Below are 19945 nucleotides of genomic sequence, written 5' to 3'. Positions count from 1 at the left end.
TAAATCTAAGCGATGTGCCTAAGCGGTGAATCTAATCGTTGTGCCTAAGCGGTGAATCTAAGCAGTGTGCCTAAGCGGTGAATCTCAGCGATGAATCTAGGCGGTTAATCTAAGCGATGTGCCTAAGCGGTGAATCTAAGCGATTTGCCTAAGCGGTGAATTTAAGCGATGTGCCCAAGCGGTGAATCTAAGCGATGTGCCTAAAAGGTGAATCTAAGCGATGTGCCTAAGCGGTGAATCTAAGCGGTGAATCTAAGCGGTGAATCTAAGCGATGTGCCTAAGCGGTGAATCTAAGCGGTGAATCTAAGTGGTGTGCCTAAGCGGTGAATCTAAGCGATGTGCCTAAGCGGTGAATCTAAGTGATGTGCCTAAGCGGTGAATCTAAGCGGTGTGCCTAAGCGGTGAATCTAAGTGATGTGCCTAAGCGGTGAATCTAAGCGGTGAATCTAAGCGATGTGCCTAAGCGGTGAATCTAAGCGGTGAATCTAAGTGGTGTGCCTAAGCGGTGAATCTAAGCGGTGAATCTAAGCGATGTGCCTAAGCGGTGAATCTAAGCGATGTGCCTAAGCGGTTAATCTAAGCGATGTGCCTAAGCGGTAAATCTAAGCGATGTGCCTAAGCGGTGACTCTAAGCGATGTGCCTAAGTGGTGAATCTAAGCGATGTGCCTAAGCGGTGAATCTAAGCTGTGAATCTAAGTGATGTGCCTAAGCGGTGAATCTAAGCGATGTGCCTAAGAGGTGAATCTAAGCGGTGAATCTAAGTGATGTGCCTAAGCGGTGAATCTAAATGATGTGCCTAAGTGGTGAATCTAAGTGGTGAATCTAAGCGGTGAATCTAAGTGGTGTGCCTAATCGGTGAGCCTAAGCGGTGAATCTAAGCGGTGTGCCTAAGCGGTAAATCTAAATGATGTGCCTAAGTGGTGAATCTAAGTGGTGAATCTAAGCGGTGAATCTAAGTGGTGTGCCTAATCGGTGAGCCTAAGCGGTGAATCTAAGCGGTGTGCCTAAGCGGTAAATCTAATCGTTGTGCCTAAGCGGTGAATCTAAGCAGTGTGCCTAAGCGGTGAATCTAAGCGATGAATCTAGGCGGTTAATCTAAGCGATGTGCCTAAGCGGTGAATCTAAGCAATTTGCCTAAGCGGTGAATCTAAGCGATGTGCCCAAGCGGTGAATCTAAGCGATGTGCCTAAAAGGTAAATCTAAGCAATGTGCCTAAGCGGTGAATTTAAGCGGTGTGCCTAAGCGGTGAATCTAAGCGATAAATCTAGGCGGTGAATCTAAGCGATGTGCCTAAGCGGTGAATCTAAGCGATTTGCCTAAGCGTTGAATTTCAGCGATGTGCCTAAGCGGTGAATCAAAATGATGTGCCTAAGCGGTGAATCTAAGTGGTGAATCTAAGCGGTAAATCTAAGTGGTGTGCCTAATCGGTGAGCCTAAGCGGTGAATCTAAGCGGTGTGCCTAAGCGGTAAATCTATTCGATGTGCCTAAGCGGTGAATCTAAGCAGTGTGCCTAAGCGGTGAATTTAAGCGGTGTGCCTAAGCGGTGAATCTAAGCGATGTGCCTAAGCGGTGAATCTAAGCGATTTGCCTAAGCGTTGAATTTCAGCGATGTGCCTAAACGGTGAATTTAAGCGATGTGCCTAAGCGGTGAATCTAAGCGATGTGCCTAAGCAGTGAATCTAAGCGATGTGCCTAAACGGTGAATTTAAGCGATGTGCCTAAGCGGTGAATCTAAGCGATGTGCCGAAGCGGTGAATCTAAGCGATGTGCCTAAGCAGTGAATCTAAGCGATGTGCCTAAACGGTGAATTTAAGCGGTGTGCCTAAGCAGTGAATCTAAGCGATGTGCCTAAGCGGTGAATCTAAGCGGTGTGCCTAAGCGGTGAATCTAAGCGATGTGCCTACGCGGTGAATCTAAGTGATGTGCCTAGGCGGTGAATCTAAGCGATGTGCCTAAGCAGTGAATCTAAGCGATGTGCCTAAACGGTGAATCTAAGCGATGTGCCTAAGCGGTGAATCTAAGCGGTGTGCCTAAGCGGAGAATCTAAGCGGTGAATCTAAGCGATGTGCCTAAACGGTGAACTTAAACGATGTGCCTAAGCGGTGAATCTAAGTGGTGTGCCTAATCGGTGAGCCTAAGCGGTGAATCTAAGCGGTGTGCCTAAGCGGTAAATCTAATCGTTGTGCCTAAGCGGTGAATCTAAGCAGTGTGCCTAAGCGGTGAATCTCAGCGATGAATCTAGGCGGTTAATCTAAGCGATGTGCCTAAGCGGTGAATCTAAGCGATTTGCCTAAGCGGTGAATTTAAGCGATGTGCCCAAGCGGTGAATCTAAGCGATGTGCCTAAAAGGTAAATCTAAGCGATGTGCCTAAGCGGTGAATCTAATCGTTGTGCCTAAGCGGTGAATCTAAGCAGTGTGCCTAATCGGTGAATCTCAGCGATGAATCTAGGCGGTTAATCTAAGCGATGTGCCTAAGCGGTGAATCTAACCGATTTGCCTAAGCGGTGAATTTAAGCGATGTGCCCAAGCGGTGAATCTAAGCGATGTGCCTAAAAGGTGAATCTAAGCGATGTGCCTAAGCGGTGAATCTAAGCGGTGAATCTAAGCGGTGAATCTAAGCGATGTGCCTAAGCGGTGAATCTAAGCGGTGAATCTAAGTGGTGTGCCTAAGCGGTGAATCTAAGCGATGTGCCTAAGCGGTGAATCTAAGTGATGTGCCTATGCGGTGAATCTAAGCGGTGTGCCTAAGCGGTGAATCTAAGTGATGTGCCTAAGCGGTGAATCTAAGCGGTGAATCTAAGCGATGTGCCTAAGCGGTGAATCTAAGCGGTGAATCTAAGTGGTGTGCCTAAGCGGTGAATCTAAGCGGTGAATCTAAGCGATGTGCCTAAGCGGTGAATCTAAGCGATGTGCCTAAGCGGTTAATCTAAGCGATGTGCCTAAGCGGTAAATCTAAGCGATGTGCCTAAGCGGTGACTCTAAGCGATGTGCCTAAGTGGTGAATCTAAGCGATGTACCAAAGCGGTGAATCTAAGCTGTGAATCTAAGTGATGTGCCTAAGCGGTGAATCTAAGCGATGTGCCTAAGAGGTGAATCTAAGCGGTGAATCTAAGTGATGTGCCTAAGCGGTGAATCTAAATGATGTGCCTAAGTGGTGAATCTAAGTGGTGAATCTAAGCGGTGAATCTAAGTGGTGTGCCTAATCGGTGAGCCTAAGCGGTGAATCTAAGCGGTGTGCCTAAGCGGTAAATCTAATCGTTGTGCCTAAGCGGTGAATCTAAGCAGTGTGCCTAAGCGGTGAATCTAAGCGATGAATCTAGGCGGTTAATCTAAGCGATGTGCCTAAGCGGTGAATCTAAGCAATTTGCCTAAGCGGTGAATCTAAGCGATGTGCCCAAGCGGTGAATCTAAGCGATGTGCCTAAAAGGTAAATCTAAGCAATGTGCCTAAGCGGTGAATTTAAGCGGTGTGCCTAAGCGGTGAATCTAAGCGATAAATCTAGGCGGTGAATCTAAGCGATGTGCCTAAGCGGTGAATCTAAGCGATTTGCCTAAGCGTTGAATCTAAGTGGTGAATCTAAGCGGTAAATCTAAGTGGTGTGCCTAATCGGTGAGCCTAAGCGGTGAATCTAAGCGGTGTGCCTAAGCGGTAAATCTATTCGATGTGCCTAAGCGGTGAATCTAAGCAGTGTGCCTAAGCGGTGAATTTAAGCGGTGTGCCTAAGCGGTGAATCTAAGCGATGTGCCTAAGCGGTGAATCTAAGCGATTTGCCTAAGCGTTGAATTTCAGCGATGTGCCTAAACGGTGAATTTAAGCGATGTGCCTAAGCGGTGAATCTAAGCGATGTGCCTAAGCAGTGAATCTAAGCGATGTGCCTAAACGGTGAATTTAAGCGATGTGCCTAAGCGGTGAATCTAAGCGATGTGCCGAAGCGGTGAATCTAAGCGATGTGCCTAAGCAGTGAATCTAAGCGATGTGCCTAAACGGTGAATTTAAGCGGTGTGCCTAAGCAGTGAATCTAAGCGATGTGCCTAAGCGGTGAATCTAAGCGGTGTGCCTAAGCGGTGAATCTAAGCGATGTGCCTAAGCGGTGAATCTAAGTGATGTGCCTAGGCGGTGAATCTAAGCGATGTGCCTAAGCAGTGAATCTAAGCGATGTGCCTAAACGGTGAATCTAAGCGATGTGCCTAAGCGGTGAATCTAAGCGGTGTGCCTAAGCGGAGAATCTAAGCGGTGAATCTAAGCGATGTGCCTAAACGGTGAACTTAAACGATGTGCCTAAGAGGTGAATCTAACCGATGTGCCTAAGCGGTGAATCTAAGCGGTGTGCCTAAGCAGTGAATCTAAGCGATGTGCCTAAGCGGTGAATCTAAGCGATGTGCCGAAGCGGTGAATCTAAGCGATGTGCCTAAGCGGTGAATTTAAGCGATGTGCCTAAACGGTGAATTTAAGCGGTGTGCCTAAGCAGTGAATCTAAGCGATGTGCCTAAGCGGTGAATCTAAGCGGTGTGCCTAAGCGGTGAATCTAAGCGATGTGCCTAAGCGGTGAATCTAAGTGATGTGCCTAGGCGGTGAATCTAAGCGATGTGCCTAAGCAGTGAATCTAAGCGATGTGCCTAAACGGTGAATCTAAGCGATGTGCCTAAGCGGTGAATCTAAGCGGTGTGCCTAAGCGGAGAATCTAAGCGGTGAATCTAAGCGATGTGCCTAAACGGTGAACTTAAACGATGTGCCTAAGAGGTGAATCTAACCGATGTGCCTAAGCGGTGAATCTAAGCGGTGTGCCTAAGCAGTGAATCTAAGCGATGTGCCGAAGCGGTGAATCTAAGCGATGTGCCTAAGCGGTGAATTTAAGCGATGTGCCTAAACGGTGAATTTAAGCGGTGTGCCTAAGCAGTGAATCTAAGCGATGTGCCTAAGCGGTGAATCTAAGCGGTGTGCCTAAGCGGTGAATCTAAGCGATGTGCCTAAGCGGTGAATCTAAGTGATGTGCCTAGGCGGTGAATCTAAGCGATGTGCCTAAGCAGTGAATCTAAGCGATGTGCCTAAACGGTGAATCTAAGCGATGTGCCTAAGCGGTGAATCTAAGCGGTGTGCCTAAGCGGAGAATCTAAGCGGTGAATCTAAGCGATGTGCCTAAACGGTGAACTTAAATGATGTGCCTAAGAGGTGAATCTAACCGATGTGCCTAAGCGGTGAATCTAAGCGGTGTGCCTAAGCAGTGAATCTAAGCGATGTGCCTAAGCGCTAAATCTAAGCGATGAGCCTAAGCAGTGAATCTAAGCGATGTGCCTAAGCGGTGAATCTAAGCGATGAGCCTAAGCGGTGAATCTAAGCGATGAGCCTAAGCAGTGAATCTAAGCGATGAGCCTAAGCAGTGAATCTAAGCGATGTGCCTAAGCGGTGAATCTAAGCGATGTGCCTAAACGGTGAACTTAAGCGATGTGCCTAAGCGGTGAATCTAAGCGATGTGCCTAAGAGGTGAATCTAAGCGATGTGCCTAAACAGTGAATTTAAGCGATGTGCCTAAGAGGTGAATCTAAGCGATGTGCCTAAGCGGTGAATCTAAGCGATGTGCCTAAGCGGTGAATCTAAGCGATGTGCCTAAGCGGTGAATCTAAGCGGTGTGCCTAAGCGGTGAATCTAAGTGGTGTGCCTAAGCGTTGAATCTAAGCTATGTGCCTAAGCGGTGAATCTAAGCGGTGTGCCTAAGCAGTGAATCTAATCTATGTGCCTAAGCGGTGAATCTAAGCGATGTGCCTGAGCGGTGAATCTAAGCGATCTGCCTAAGCGGTGAATCTAAGCGATGAATCTAGGCGGTGAATCTAAGTGATGTGCCTGAGCGGTGAATTCATGCGATGTGCCTAAGCGGTGAATCTAAGCGATGTGCCTAAGCGGTGAATCTAAGCGGTGTGCCTAAGCGATGTGCCTAAGCGGTGAATATGAGCGATGTGCCTAAGCGGTGAATCTAAGCGATGTGCCTGAGCGGTGAATCTAAGTGATGTGCCTAAGCGGTGACTCTAAGCGATGTGCCTAAGCGGTGAATCTAAGCGGTGAATCTAAGCGATGTGCCTAAGCGGTGAATCTAAGCGATGTGCCTAAGCGGTGAATCTAAGCGATGTGCCTAAGCGGTGATTCTAAGCGATGTGCCTAAGCGGTGAATCTAATCGATGTGCCTAAGCAGTGAATCTAAGCGATGTGCCTAAGCGCTAAATCTAAGCGATGAGCCTAAGCGGTGAATCTAAGCGATGAGCCTAAGCAGTGAATCTAAGCGATGTGCCTAAGCGCTAAATCTAAGCGATGAGCCTAAGCAGTGAATCTAAGCGATGTGCCTAAGCGGTGAATCTAAGCGATGTGCCTAAACGGTGAACTTAAGCGATGTGCCTAAGCGGTGAATCTAAGCGATGTGCCTAAGAGGTGAATCTAAGCGATGTGCCTAAACGGTGAATCTAAGCGATGTGCCTAAGAGGTGAATCTAAGCGATGTGCCTAAGCGGTGAATCTAAGCGATGTGCCTAAGCGGTGAATCTAAGCGATGTGCCTAAGCGGTGAATCTAAGCGGTGTGCCTAAGCGGTGAATCTAAGCGGTGTGCCTAAGCGGTGAATTTAAGCTATGTGCCTAAGCGGTGAATCTAAGCGGTGTGCCTAAGCGGTGAATCTAATCTATGTGCCTAAGCGGTGAATCTAAGCGATGTGCCTGAGCGGTGAATGTAAACGATCTGCCTAAGCGGTGAATCTAAGCGATGAATCTAGGCGGTGAATCTAAGTGATGTGCCTGAGCGGTGAATTCAAGCGAAGTGCCTAAGCGGTGAATCTAAGCGATGAATCTAAGTGGTGTGCCTAATCGGTGAGCCTAAGCGGTGAATCTAAGCGGTGAGCCTAAGCGGTAAATCTATTCGATGTGCCTAAGCGGTGAATCTAAGCAGTGTGCCTAAGCGGTGAATTTAAGCGGTGTGCCTAAGCGGTGAATCTAAGCGATTTGCCTAAGCGTTGAATTTCAGCGATGTGCCTAAACGGTGAATTTAAGCGATGTGCCTAAGCGGTGAATCTAAGCGATGTGCCTAAGCAGTGAATCTAAGCGATGTGCCTAAACGGTGAATTTAAGCGATGTGCCTAAGCGGTGAATCTAAGCGATGTGCCGAAGCGGTGAATCTAAGCGATGTGCCTAAGCAGTGAATCTAAGCGATGTGCCTAAACGGTGAATTTAAGCGGTGTGCCTAAGCAGTGAATCTAAGCGATGTGCCTAAGCGGTGAATCTAAGCGGTGTGCCTAAGCGGTGAATCTAAGCGATGTGCCTAAGCGGTGAATCTAAGTGATGTGCCTAGGCGGTGAATCTAAGCGATGTGCCTAAGCAGTGAATCTAAGCGATGTGCCTAAACGGTGAATCTAAGCGGTGAATCTAAGCGATGTGCCTAAACGGTGAACTTAAACGATGTGCCTAAGAGGTGAATCTAACCGATGTGCCTAAGCGGTGAATCTAAGCGGTGTGCCTAAGCAGTGAATCTAAGCGATGTGCCTAAGCGCTAAATCTAAGCGATGAGCCTAAGCAGTGAATCTAAGCGATGTGCCTAAGCGGTGAATCTAAGCGATGAGCCTAAGCGGTGAATCTAAGCGATGAGCCTAAGCAGTGAATCTAAGCGATGTGCCTAAGCGCTAAATCTAAGCGATGAGCCTAAGCAGTGAATCTAAGCGATGTGCCTAAGCGGTGAATCTAAGCGATGTGCCTAAACGGTGAACTTAAGCGATGTGCCTAAGCGGTGAATCTAAGCGATGTGCCTAAGAGGTGAATCTAAGCGATGTGCCTAAACAGTGAATTTAAGCGATGTGCCTAAGAGGTGAATCTAAGCGATGTGCCTAAGCGGTGAATCTAAGCGATGTGCCTAAGCGGTGAATCTAAGCGATGTGCCTAAGCGGTGAATCTAAGCGGTGTGCCTAAGCGGTGAATCTAAGTGGTGTGCCTAAGCGTTGAATCTAAGCTATGTGCCTAAGCGGTGAATCTAAGCGGTGTGCCTAAGCAGTGAATCTAATCTATGTGCCTAAGCGGTGAATCTAAGCGATGTGCCTGAGCGGTGAATCTAAGCGATCTGCCTAAGCGGTGAATCTAAGCGATGAATCTAGGCGGTGAATCTAAGTGATGTGCCTGAGCGGTGAATTCATGCGATGTGCCTAAGCGGTGAATCTAAGCGATGTGCCTAAGCGGTGAATCTAAGCGGTGTGCCTAAGCGATGTGCCTAAGCGGTGAATATGAGCGATGTGCCTAAGCGGTGAATCTAAGCGATGTGCCTGAGCGGTGAATCTAAGTGATGTGCCTAAGCGGTGACTCTAAGCGATGTGCCTAAGCGGTGAATCTAAGCGGTGAATCTAAGCGATGTGCCTAAGCAGTGAATCTAAGCGATGTGCCTAAGCGGTGAATCTAAGCGATGTGCCTAAGCGGTGATTCTAAGCGATGTGCCTAAGCGGTGAATCTAATCGATGTGCCTAAGCGGTGAATCTAAGCGATGTGCCTAAGCGCTAAATCTAAGCGATGAGCCTAAGCGGTGAATCTAAGCGATGAGCCTAAGCAGTGAATCTAAGCGATGTGCCTAAGCGCTAAATCTAAGCGATGAGCCTAAGCAGTGAATCTAAGCGATGTGCCTAAGCGGTGAATCTAAGCGATGTGCCTAAACGGTGAACTTAAGCGATGTGCCTAAGCGGTGAATCTAAGCGATGTGCCTAAGAGGTGAATCTAAGCGATGTGCCTAAACGGTGAATCTAAGCGGTGTGCCTAAGAGGTGAATCTAAGCGATGTGCCTAAGCGGTGAATCTAAGCGATGTGCCTAAGCGGTGAATCTAAGCGGTGTGCCTAAGCGGTGAATTTAAGCTATGTGCCTAAGCGGTGAATCTAAGCGGTGTGCCTAAGCGGTGAATCTAATCTATGTGCCTAAGCGGTGAATCTAAGCGATGAATCTAGGCGGTGAATCTAAGTGATGTGCCTGAGCGGTGAATTCAAGCGAAGTGCCTAAGCGGTGAATCTAAGCGATGAATCTAAGTGGTGTGCCTAATCGGTGAGCCTAAGCGGTGAATCTAAGCGGTGAGCCTAAGCGGTAAATCTATTCGATGTGCCTAAGCGGTGAATCTAAGCAGTGTGCCTAAGCGGTGAATTTAAGCGGTGTGCCTAAGCGGTGAATCTAAGCGATTTGCCTAAGCGTTGAATTTCAGCGATGTGCCTAAACGGTGAATTTAAGCGATGTGCCTAAGCGGTGAATCTAAGCGATGTGCCTAAGCGGTGAATCTAAGCGATGTGCCTAAACGGTGAATTTAAGCGATGTGCCTAAGCGGTGAATCTAAGCGATGTGCCGAAGCGGTGAATCTAAGCGATGTGCCTAAGCAGTGAATCTAAGCGATGTGCCTAAACGGTGAATTTAAGCGGTGTGCCTAAGCAGTGAATCTAAGCGATGTGCCTAAGCGGTGAATCTAAGCGGTGTGCCTAAGCGGTGAATCTAAGCGATGTGCCTAAGCGGTGAATCTAAGTGATGTGCCTAGGCGGTGAATCTAAGCGATGTGCCTAAGCAGTGAATCTAAGCGATGTGCCTAAACGGTGAATCTAAGCGGTGAATCTAAGCGATGTGCCTAAACGGTGAACTTAAACGATGTGCCTAAGAGGTGAATCTAACCGATGTGCCTAAGCGGTGAATCTAAGCGGTGTGCCTAAGCAGTGAATCTAAGCGATGTGCCTAAGCGCTAAATCTAAGCGATGAGCCTAAGCAGTGAATCTAAGCGATGTGCCTAAGCGGTGAATCTAAGCGATGAGCCTAAGCGGTGAATCTAAGCGATGAGCCTAAGCAGTGAATCTAAGCGATGTGCCTAAGCGCTAAATCTAAGCGATGAGCCTAAGCAGTGAATCTAAGCGATGTGCCTAAGCGGTGAATCTAAGCGATGTGCCTAAACGGTGAACTTAAGCGATGTGCCTAAGCGGTGAATCTAAGCGATGTGCCTAAGAGGTGAATCTAAGCGATGTGCCTAAACAGTGAATTTAAGCGATGTGCCTAAGAGGTGAATCTAAGCGATGTGCCTAAGCGGTGAATCTAAGCGATGTGCCTAAGCGGTGAATCTAAGCGATGTGCCTAAGCGGTGAATCTAAGCGGTGTGCCTAAGCGGTGAATCTAAGTGGTGTGCCTAAGCGTTGAATCTAAGCTATGTGCCTAAGCGGTGAATCTAAGCGGTGTGCCTAAGCAGTGAATCTAATCTATGTGCCTAAGCGGTGAATCTAAGCGATGTGCCTGAGCGGTGAATCTAAGCGATCTGCCTAAGCGGTGAATCTAAGCGATGAATCTAGGCGGTGAATCTAAGTGATGTGCCTGAGCGGTGAATTCATGCGATGTGCCTAAGCGGTGAATCTAAGCGATGTGCCTAAGCGGTGAATCTAAGCGGTGTGCCTAAGCGATGTGCCTAAGCGGTGAATATGAGCGATGTGCCTAAGCGGTGAATCTAAGCGATGTGCCTGAGCGGTGAATCTAAGTGATGTGCCTAAGCGGTGACTCTAAGCGATGTGCCTAAGCGGTGAATCTAAGCGGTGAATCTAAGCGATGTGCCTAAGCGGTGAATCTAAGCGATGTGCCTAAGCGGTGAATCTAAGCGATGTGCCTAAGCGGTGATTCTAAGCGATGTGCCTAAGCGGTGAATCTAATCGATGTGCCTAAGCGGTGAATCTAAGCGATGTGCCTAAGCGCTAAATCTAAGCGATGAGCCTAAGCGGTGAATCTAAGCGATGAGCCTAAGCAGTGAATCTAAGCGATGTGCCTAAGCGCTAAATCTAAGCGATGAGCCTAAGCAGTGAATCTAAGCGATGTGCCTAAGCGGTGAATCTAAGCGATGTGCCTAAACGGTGAACTTAAGCGATGTGCCTAAGCGGTGAATCTAAGCGATGTGCCTAAGAGGTGAATCTAAGCGATGTGCCTAAACGGTGAATCTAAGCGGTGTGCCTAAGAGGTGAATCTAAGCGATGTGCCTAAGCGGTGAATCTAAGCGATGTGCCTAAGCGGTGAATCTAAGCGATGTGCCTAAGCGGTGAATCTAAGCGGTGTGCCTAAGCGGTGAATCTAAGCGGTGAATTTAAGCTATGTGCCTAAGCGGTGAATCTAAGCGGTGTGCCTAAGCGGTGAATCTAATCTATGTGCCTAAGCGGTGAATCTAAGCGATGTGCCTGAGCGGTGAATGTAAACGATCTGCCTAAGCGGTGAATCTAAGCGATGAATCTAGGCGGTGAATCTAAGTGATGTGCCTGAGCGGTGAATTCAAGCGAAGTGCCTAAGCGGTGAATCTAAGCGATGAATCTAGGCGGTGAATCTAAGTGATGTGCCTGAGCGGTGAATTCAAGCGATGTGCCTAAGCGGTGAATCTAAGCGATGTGCCTGAGCGGTGAATCTAAGCGGTGAATCTAAGCGATGTGCCTAAGCGGTGAATCTAAGCGATGTGCCTGAGCGGTGAATCTAAGCGATCTGCCTAAGCGGTGAATCTAAGCAATGAATCTAGGCGTTGAATCTAAGTGATGTGCCTGAGCGGTGAATCTAAGCGGTGTGCCTCAGCGGTGAATCTAAGTGATGTGCCTAAGCGGTGAATCTAAGCGGTGAATCTAAGCGATGTGCCTAAGCGGTGAATCTAAGCGGTGAATCTAAGTGGTGTGCCTAAGCGGTGAATCTAAGAGGTGAATCTAAGCGATGTGCCTAAGCGGTGAATCTAAGCGATGTGCCTAAGCGGTGAATCTAAGCGATGTGCCTAAGCGGTGAATCTAAGCGGTGAATCTAAGTGGTGTGCCTAAGCGGTGAATCTAAGCGGTGAATCTAAGCGGTGAATCTAAGCGGTGTGCCTAAGCGGTGAATCTAAGCTATTTGCCTAAGCGGTGAATCTAAGCGGTGTGCCTAAGCGGTGAATCTAAGCGGTGTGCCTAAGCGGTGAATCCAAGCGATGTGCCTGAGCGGTGAATCTAAGCGGTGAATCTAAGCGATGTGCCTAAGCGGTGAATCTAAGCGGTGAATCTAAGTGGTGTGCCTAAGCGGTGAATCTAAGCGGTGAATCTAAGCGATGTGCCTAAGCGGTGAATCTAAGTGATGTGCCTAAGCGGTGAATCTAAGCGGTGTGCCTAAGCGGTGAATCTAAGTGATGTGCCTAAGCGGTGAATCTAAGCGATGTGCCTAAGCGGTGAATCTAAGCGGTGAATCTAAGTGGTGTGCCTAAGCGGTGAATCTAAGCGGTGAATCTAAGCGATGTGCCTAAGCAGTGAATCTAAGCGGTGTGCCTAAGCGGTGAATCTAAGCGATGTGCCTGAGCGGTGAATCTAAGCGGTGAATCTAAGCGATGTGCCTAATCGGTGAATCTAAGCGGTGAATCTAAGCGATGTGCCTCAGCGGTGAATCTAAGCGGTGAATCTAAGCGATGTGCCTAAGCGGTGAATCTAAGCGGTGAATCTAAGCGATGTGCCTAAGCGGTGAATCTAAGTGGTGAATCTAAGCGATGTGCCTAAGCGGTGAATCTAAGCGGTGAATCTAAGCGGTGAATCTAAGTGATGTGCCTAAGCGGTGAATCTAAGTGGTGAATCTAAGCGGTGAATCTAAGCGGTGAATCTAAGTGATGTGCCTAAGCGGTGAATCTAAGCGGTGAATCTAAGCGATGTGCCTAAGCGGTGAATCTAAGAAGTGAATCTAAGCAGTGAATCTAAGTGGTGTGCCTAAGCGGTAAATCTATTCGGTGTGCCTAAACGGTGAATCTAAGCAATGTGCCTAAGCGGTGAATCTAAGCGATGTGCCTAAGCGGTGAATCTAAGCGGTGTGCCTAAGCGGTGAATCTAAGCGATGTGCCTAAGCGGTGAATCTAAGCGGTGTGCATAAGCGGTGAATCTAAGCTATTTGCCTAAGCGGTGAATCTAAGCGGTGTGCCTAAGCGGTGAATCTAAGCGGTGTGCCTAAGCGGTGAATCTAAGCGATGTGCCTGAGCGGTGAATCTAAGCGGTGAATCTAAGCGATGTGCCTAAGCGGTGAATCTAAGCGGTGAATTCAAGCGATGTGCCTAAGCGGTGAATATAACCGATGTGCCTAAGCGGTGAATCTAAGCGATGTGCCTAAGCGGTGAATCTAAGCGATGTGCCTGAGCGGTGAATTCAAGCGATATGCCTAAGCGGTGAATCTAAGCGGTGAATCTAAGCGATGTGCCTAAGCGGTGAATCTAAGCGATGTGCCTAAGCGGTGAATCTAAGCGGTGTGCCTAAAAGGTGTGCCTAAGCGGTGAATCTAAGCGATGTGCCTAAGCGGTGAATCTAATCGATGTGCCTAAGCGGTGAATCTAAGCGATGTGCCTAAGCGGTGAATCTAAGCGATGTGCCTAAGCGGTGAATTTAAGCGGTGTGCCTAAGCGGTGAATCTAAGCGATGTGCCTAAGCGGTGAATCTAAGCGATGTGCCTAAGCGGTGAATCTAAGCGGTGAATCTAAGCGGTGAATCTAAGCGGTGTGCCTAAGCGGTGAATCTAAGCGGTGAATCTAAGTGGTGTGCCTAAGACGTGAATCTAAGTGGTGAATCTAAGCGGTGAATCTAAGCAATGTGCCTAAGCGGTGAATCTAAGTGGTGAATCTAAGCGGTGAATCTAAGCGGTAAATCTAAGTGGTGTGCCTAAGCGGTGAATCTAAGCGGTGAATCTAAGCGGTGAATCTAAGTGATGTGCCTAAGCGGTGAATCTAAGCGGTGAATCTAAGCAATGTGCCTAAGCGGTGAATCTAAGCGGTGAATCTAAGCGGTGAATCTAAGTGGTGTGCCTAAGCGGTGAATCTAAGTGGTGAATCTAAGCGGTGAATCTAAGTGGTGTGCCTAAGCGGTAAATCTAATCGGTGTGCCTAAACGGTGAATGTAAGCAATGTGCCTAAGCGGTGAATCTAAGTGGTGTGCCTAAGCGGTAAATCTAATCGGTGTGCCTAAACGGTGAATCTAAGCAATGTGCCTAAGCGGTGAATCTAAGCGATGTGCCTAAGCGGTGAATCTAAGCGGTGTGCCTAAGCGGTGAATCTAAGCGGTGTGCCTAAGCGGTGAATCTAAGTGGTGTGCCTAAGCGGTGAATCTAAGCTATTTGCCTAAGCGGTGAATCTAAGCGGTGTGCCTAAGCGGTGAATCTAAGCGGTGTGCCTAAGCGGTGAATCTAAGCGATGTGCCTGAGCGGTGAATCTAAGCGGTGAATCTAAGCGATGTGCCTAAGCGGTGAATCTAAGCGGTGAATCTAAGTGGTGTGCCTAAGCGGTGAATCTAAGCGGTGAATCTAAGCGATGTGCCTAAGCGGTGAATCTAAGTGATGTGCCTAAGCGGTGAATCTAAGCGGTGTGCCTAAGCGGTGAATCTAAGTGATGTGCCTAAGCGGTGAATCTAAGCGGTGAATCTAAGCGATGTGCCTAAGCGGTGAATCTAAGCGGTGAATCTAAGTGGTGTGCCTAAGCGATGAATCTAAGCGGTGAATCTAAGCGATGTGCCTAAGCGGTGAATCTAAGCGGTGTGCCTGAGCGGTGAATCTAAGCGGTGAATCTAAGCGATGTGCCTAAGCGGTGAATCTAATCGGTGAATCTAAGTGGTGTGCCTAAGCGGTGAATCTAAGCGATGTGCCTAAGCGGTGAATCTAAGCGGTGAATCTAAGCGGTGAATCTAAGTGGTGTGCCTAAGCGGTAAATCTAATCGGTGTGCCTAAACGGTGAATCTAAGCGATGTGCCTAAGCGGTGAATCTAAGTGATGTGCCTAAGAGGTGAATCTAAGTGGTAAATCTAAGCGGTGAATCTAAGCGGTGAATCTAAGTGATGTGCCTAAGCGGTGAATCTAAGCGATGTGCCTAAGCGGTGAATCTAAGCGGTGAATCTAAGCGGTGAATCTAAGTGGTGTGCCTAAGCGGTAAATCTAATCGGTGTGCCTAAACGGTGAATCTAAGCGGTGTGCCTAAGCGGTGAATCTAAGTGATGTGCCTAAGCGGTGAATCTAAGCGATGTGCCTAAGCGGTGAATCTAAGCGGTGAATCTAAGCGGTGAATCTAAGTGGTGTGCCTAAGCGGTAAATCTAATCGGTGTGCCTAAACGGTGAATCTAAGCGGTGTGCCTAAGCGTTGAATCTAAGCGATGTGCCTAAGCGGTGAATCTAAGCGATGTGCCTAAGCGGTGAATCTAAGCGATGTGCCTAAGCGGTGAATCTAAGCTATTTGCCTAAGCGGTGAATCTAAGCGATGTGCCTAAGCGGTGAATCTAAGCGATGTGCCTAAGCGGTGAATCTAAGCGGTGTGCCTAAGCGGTGAATCTAAGCGATGTGCCTAAGCGGTGAATCTAAGCGGTGTGCCTAAGCGGTGAATCTAAGCTATTTGCCTAAGCGGTGAATCTAAGCGGTGTGCCTAAGCGGTGAATCTAAGCGGTGTGCCTAAGCGGTGAATCTAAGCGATGTGCCTGAGCGGTGAATCTAAGCGGTGAATCTAAGCGATGTGCCTAAGCGGTGAATCTAAGCGGTGAATTCAAGCGATGTGCCTAAGCGGTGAATATAAGCGATGTGCCTAAGCGGTGAATCTAAGCGATGTGCCTAAGCGGTGAATCTAAGCGATGTGCCTGAGCGGTGAATTCAAGCGATATGCCTAAGCGGTGAATCTAAGCGGTGAATCTAAGTGATGTGCCTAAGCGGTGAATCTAAGCGATGTGCCTAAGCGGTGAATCTAAGCGGTGTGCCTAAGCGGTGAATCTAAGTGATGTGCCTAAGCGGTGAATCTAAGCGATGTGCCTAAGCGGTGAATCTAAGCGGTGAATCTAAGCGGTGAATCTAAGCGGTGTGCCTAAGCGGTGAATCTAAGCAGTCAATCTAAGCGGTGAATCTAAGTGGTGTGCCTAAGAGGTGAATCTAAGTGGTGAATCTAAGCGGTGAATCTAAGCAATGTGCCTAAGCGGTGAATCTAAGTGGTGAATCTAAGCGGTGAATCTAAGCGGTAAATCTAAGTAATGTGCCTAAGCGGTGAATCTAAGCAGTGAATCTAAGCGGTGAATCTAAGTGGTGTGCCTAAGCGGTAAATCTAATCGGTGTGCCTAAACGGTGAATCTAAGCAATGTGCCTAAGCGGTGAATCTAAGCGATGTGCCTAAGCGGTGAATCTAAGCGGTGTGCCTAAGCGGTGAATCTAAGCGATGTGCCTAAGCGGTGAATCTAAGCGGTGTGCATAAGCGGTGAATCTAAGCTATTTGCCTAAGCGGTGAATCTAAGCGGTGTGCCTAAGCGGTGAATCTAAGCGGTGTGCCTAAGCGGTGAATCTAAGCGATGTGCCTGAGCGGTGAATCTAAGCGGTGAATCTAAGCGATGTGCCTAAGCGGTGAATCTAAGCGGTGAATTCAAGCGATGTGCCTAAGCGGTGAATATAAGCGATGTGCCTAAGCGGTGAACCTAAGCGATGTGCCTAAGCGGTGAATCTAAGCGATGTGCCTGAGCGGTGAATTCAAGCGATATGCCTAAGCGGTGAATCTAAGCGGTGAATCTAAGCGATGTGCCTAAGCGGTGAATCTAAGCGATGTGCCTAAGCGGTGAATCTAAGCGGTGTGCCTAAGCGGTGAATCTAAGCGGTGTGCCTAAGCGGTGAATCTAAGCGATGTGCCTAAGCGGTGAATCTAATCGATGTGCCTAAGCGGTGAATCTAAGCGATGTGCCTAAGCGGTGAATCTAAGCGGTGAATCTAAGTGGTGTGCCTAAGAGGTGAATCTAAGTGGTGAATCTAAGCGGTGAATCTAAGCAATGTGCCTAAGCGGTGAATCTAAGTGGTGAATCTAAGCGGTGAATCTAAGCGGTAAATGTAAGTGATGTGCCTAAGCGGTGAATCTAAGTGGTGAATCTAAGCGGTGAATCTAAGCGGTGAATCTAAGTGATGTGCCTAAGCGGTGAATCTAAGCGGTGAATCTAAGCAATGTGCCTAAGCGGTGAATCTAAGCGGTGAATCTAAGTGGTGTGCCTAAGCGGTGAATCTAAGTGGTGAATCTAAGCGATGAATCTAAGTGGTGTGCCTAAGCGGTAAATCTAATCGGTGTGCCTAAACGGTGAATGTAAGCAATGTGCCTAAGCGGTGAATCTAAGCGATGTGCCTAAGTGGTGAATCTAAGCGGTGTGCCTAAGCGGTGAATCTAAGCGATGTGCCTAAGCGGTGAATCTAAGCGGTGTGCCTAAGCGGTGAATCTAAGCTATTTGCCTAAGCGGTGAATCTAAGCGGTGTGCCTAAGCGGTGAATCTAAGCGGTGTGCCTAAGCGGTGAATCTAAGCGATGTGCCTGAGCGGTGAATCTAAGCGGTGAATCTAAGCGATGTGCCTAAGCGGTGAATCTAAGCGGTGAATCTAAGTGGTGTGCCTAAGCGGTGAATCTAAGCGGTGAATCTAAGCGATGTGCCTAAGCGGTGAATCTAAGTGATGTGCCTAAGCGGTGAATCTAAGCGGTGTGCCTAAGCGGTGAATCTAAGTGATGTGCCTAAGCGGTGAATCTAAGCGGTGAATCTAAGCGATGTGCCTAAGCGGTGAATCTAAGCGGTGAATCTAAGCGGTGAATCTAAGTGGTGTGCCTAAGCGGTAAATCTAAGTGGTGTGCCTAAGCGGTGAATCTAAGCGGTGAATCTAAGCGATGTGCCTAAGCAGTGAATCTAAGCGGTGAATCTAAGCGATGTGCCTAAGCGGTGAATCTAAGCGGTGTGCCTGAGCGGTGAATCTAAGCGGTGAATCTAAGCGATGTGCCTAAGCGGTGAATCTAAGCGGTGAATCTAAGTGGTGTGCCTAAGCGGTGAATCTAAGCGGTGAATCTAAGCGATGTGCCTAAGCGGTGAATCTAAGCGGTGAATCTAAGCGGTGAATCTAAGTGGTGTGCCTAAGCGGTAAATCTAATCGGTGTGCCTAAACGGTGAATCAAAGCGATGTGCCTAAGCGGTGAATCTAAGTGATGTGCCTAAGAGGTGAATCTAAGTGGTGAATCTAAGTGGTGAATCTAAGCGGTGAATCTAAGTGATGTGCCTAAGCGGTGAATCTAAGCGATGTGCCTAAGCGGTGAATCTAAGAGGTGAATCTAAGCGGTGAATCTAAGTGGTGTGCCTAAGCGGTAAATCTAATCGGTGTGCCTAAACGGTGAATCTAAGCGGTGTGCCTAAGCGGTGAATCTAAGCGATGTGCCTAAGCGGTGAATCTAAGCGATGTGCCTAAGCGGTGAATCTAAGCGATGTGCCTAAGCGGTGAATCTAAGCTATTTGCCTAAGCGGTGAATCTAAGCGATGTGCCTAAGCGGTGAATCTAAGCGATGTGCCTAAGCGGTGAATCTAAGCGGTGTGCCTAAGCGGTGAATCTAAGCGATGTGCCTAAGCGGTGAATCTAAGCGGTGTGCCTAAGCGGTGAATCTAAGCTATTTGCCTAAGCGGTGAATCTAAGTGGTGTGCCTAAGCGGTGAATCTAAGCGGTGTGCCTAAGCGGTGAATCTAAGCGATGTGCCTGAGCGGTGAATCTAAGCGGTGAATCTAAGCGATGTGCCTAAGCGGTGAATCTAAGCGGTGAATTCAAGCGATGTGCCTAAGCGGTGAATCTAAGCGATGTGCCTAAGCGGTGAATCTAAGCGATGTGCCTAAGCGGTGAATCTAAGCGATGTGCCTGAGCGGTGAATTCAAGCGATATGCCTAAGCGGTGAATCTAAGCGGTGAATCTAAGCGATGTGCCTAAGCGGTGAATCTAAGCGATGTGCCTAAGCGGTGAATCTAAGCGGTGTGCCTAAGCGGTGAATCTAAGTGATGTGCCTAAGCGGTGAATCTAAGCGATGTGCCTAAGCGGTGAATCTAAGCGGTGAATCTAAGCAGTGAATCTAAGCGGTGTGCCTAAGCGGTGAATCTAAGCAGTCAATCTAAGCGGTGAATCTAAGTGGTGTGCCTAAGAGGTGAATCTAAGTGGTGAATCTAAGCGGTGAATCTAAGCAATGTGCCTAAGCGGTGAATCTAAGCGGTGAATCTAAGCTGTAAATATAAGTAATGTGCCTAAGCGGTGAATCTAAGTGGTGAATCTAAGCGGTGAATCTAAGCGGTGAATCTAAGTGATGTGCCTAAGCGGTGAATCTAAATGATGTGCCTAAGCGGTGAATCTAAGCGGTGAATCTAAGCGGTGAATCTAAGTGGTGTGCCTAAGCGGTAAATCTAATCGGTGTGCCTAAACGGTGAATCTAAGCGATGTGCCTAAGCGGTGAATCTAAGTGATGTGCCTAAGAGGTGAATCTAAGTGGTAAATCTAAGCGGTGAATCTAAGCGGTGAATCTAAGTGATGTGCCTAAGCGGTGAATCTAAGCGATGTGCCTAAGCGGTGAATCTAAGCGGTGAATCTAAGCGGTGAATCTAAGTGGTGTGCCTAAGCGGTAAATCTAATCGGTGTGCCTAAACGGTGAATCTAAGCGGTGTGCCTAAGCGTTGAATCTAAGCGATGTGCCTAAGCGGTGAATCTAAGCGATGTGCCTAAGCGGTGAATCTAAGCGATGTGCCTAAGCGGTGAATCTAAGCTATTTGCCTAAGCGGTGAATCTAAGCGATGTGCCTAAGCGGTGAATCTAAGCGATGTGCCTAAGCGGTGAATCTAAGCGGTGTGCCTAAGCGGTGAATCTAAGCGGTGTGCCTAAGCGGTGAATCTAAGCTATTTGCCTAAGCGGTGAATCTAAGCGGTGTGCCTAAGCGGTGAATCTAAGCGGTGTGCCTAAGCGGTGAATCTAAGCGATGTGCCTGAGCGGTGAATCTAAGCGGTGAATCTAAGCGATGTGCCTAAGCGGTGAATCTAAGCGGTGAATTCAAGCGATGTGCCTAAGCGGTGAATATAAGCGATGTGCCTAAGCGGTGAATCTAAGCGATGTGCCTAAGCGGTGAATCTAAGCGATGTGCCTGAGCGGTGAATTCAAGCGATATGCCTAAGCGGTGAATCTAAGCGGTGA

This window comes from Trichomycterus rosablanca, chromosome 1 (genome assembly GCF_030014385.1).
Source record: "Trichomycterus rosablanca isolate fTriRos1 chromosome 1, fTriRos1.hap1, whole genome shotgun sequence".
NCBI classification, from domain to species: domain Eukaryota; kingdom Metazoa; phylum Chordata; class Actinopteri; order Siluriformes; family Trichomycteridae; genus Trichomycterus; species Trichomycterus rosablanca.
The sequence above is the reverse complement of the archived record's forward strand: the minus strand, read 5'-3'. Positions refer to the sequence as shown.